Here is a 2382-nt window from a genome sequence, read left to right as displayed (position 1 = left end):
ACAAATGTTCAAATAATGCATTTCTTAATTAAATTTGCTTGAAAGAATCATACGATTATTCAACAAACTATGAATTTCTCTGAAATTATCATAAAGTTCCTAATTTAAAAAAAAAATGACATCGAAGAAAACGAAATTTTCTGTCGAAAAACGCCTGATTACTGCATTTGTTGATTACATTTGTTTATGATATGAACAAATAAAATTTGAAAAGAAAATTTGTTAAACATAATATTGTGTCTATTCAAATTTCTTGCAATATAACTTGAAGAAATATAATTATGGAAAATCGTGGAAAACATTTTTTCAACCAATAATTTGTTGATAAAAAATATTTTTATTTATTATATAATATTGGCACATCTTGAGCTAATGTTACTGTATGCAACTTAGGTGATTTCAAACATTTTCCTGTTATTGACAAACACAGGAAACGTCAAATAGAAAAAATGGCCATTTTTTTTAGTTATAAAAAATTTGTAAACCTAATTCAAAAATCAGGCTCAACAAAGTTCTTAGGAATCTTATCAGCTTTTTTTCAAATTATTCATGTCCAAATAGGTCAATATTTGTGGACTGTCCGTTATTCTGTACCAAAAAAGTCATTTTTTTCTTACTCTGCGTCATCCAGTTATTGTGTTCAAAAAAATGTGCGACCTCAAAATCTAGTCGACAATTAACAGAATATTTGATTAATTTCTGGTTCACGCACTTTTTGAATTTTAGGCATGCTCCCTTGCGTCCTATGGTAGGGTTTTTGTCGTTTATTTCTAATTCTGCTACAGGTGCGGCTGCAACTTCTGATATGTCTGGTGATAGTCCCGCTAAGTGTGCGACTCCTTCTGAATGTCCTGGTGCGTTTGCTGGCGATGCATAATTTGAACTTCCTTCTGATGAGTCTGATGATGTGCTTCTTTCTGATCTTGGAGATGAACATAGTGATGTTGTGTAAACTGAAGTTCCTTCTGTTAAATCACTTGCGACATCTGATTGGATTCCTGGTGAGACTCTTCCTCGCATTTCAGGTGGGAATAGTGTCGATCGTCGCACTGGTGGTGGTGGCTCGCTTTGCAAAATGCCTCTATTATAATATAGTCCCGTGGGCACGCCGAATCGGTTAACCTGCCATCCGTGTACATATAATCCCGTAATAGCGTTACGAACTCTCAAAGGTGAAACAGCCGGTGAACTTGGCCCAGAACGCGAGCTGGAAGTAGAACTTGGTTTTGGTTCTGTAAAAAAAAGATTGATGAAGTTTTAGAATATACGTTGGAAAATAAGTGTATTTTGAATTCTTATCACATTAAAATAATTATATATAATAATCTACGAATCATTCATTTGGGTAAAATTAAAGCTTATACGGGCAGTATTCATTTAATCGCAGTCTACCTGCTCGTCTTACCCTCTCCACTCGACCTTCCCTCTCGTTGCTGGCTGAGCGAGAGCGCTGTGTCGAGCCTTGTTAGCGCGGAGCCCCTTGGTCCCAATAATGAATAAAATACCAAATATAAAAATGTTCTACCTTTGCAATCAGCAATTTAAAAATTGTATATTCGGAATCTACGTTTTTTTGCGATTGCAAAGATATGTCAGTTGCAATCAATAGAACAAGATTAGAATAATTTATCGCAGACTTGAGTTCATGTTTTGACCCTGGCTAGCTAGCATTTTGGAATTTTTCGTGAAAAAGTTGAAAATGTAAACTTTGATTTTGTAGAAAAATCGTTTGTTCACAATCCAGCTGCTGAATTTTTTTGAACTCTTAACTGGTAAAAATTCAATCGTTACAATTCGTACAAAATTCGTGTGTTATTAATTAAACTGTGGAATTTTTTAGTAAATTTGTCGCTGGGAAATTTAAATCCTGAATTTCAACAAAATAAATTAATTTTTACAAAATTACCTAGAGGAATTCGATAATTAAAAAGATACATTTTTAATCAAAATGGAATATTCAAATTTTCAAATTAAAAAATTAGTTTTCAAGAAAATAATTTATTTCTTATTAGAGATAATTATAACACTAACATTATAAAAAATTAACCAAACAAGAATTAGTATTAATTAAAAACATTCATTTCGGATTTAAAAAATGAATATTTAATAAAGCAGTTCAATTATTATTTTATTAATTTTCATCTGCCAATTCTTTGAAAGTATACCATTTTAAGTTGAAGTTTATTTTGAAGTTCAAGATTAATGATTTAACTAAGCATTAGTTTTATTAATTATTTAAATCATTAAAGGTTATTATAATAAAACAAATTTTTAATGTATTGTCTCCAGGTTTTACAAAAATATAATTATTAAACAATTTATAATAAATTACATGAATAATCATCCCTAATTATTTCAATTCATGTATTATCATACACTATT

The sequence above is a fragment of the Belonocnema kinseyi genome, chromosome 4 (genome assembly GCF_010883055.1).
Source record: "Belonocnema kinseyi isolate 2016_QV_RU_SX_M_011 chromosome 4, B_treatae_v1, whole genome shotgun sequence".
NCBI classification, from domain to species: Eukaryota; Metazoa; Arthropoda; class Insecta; order Hymenoptera; family Cynipidae; genus Belonocnema; species Belonocnema kinseyi.
The sequence above is the reverse complement of the archived record's forward strand: the minus strand, read 5'-3'. Positions refer to the sequence as shown.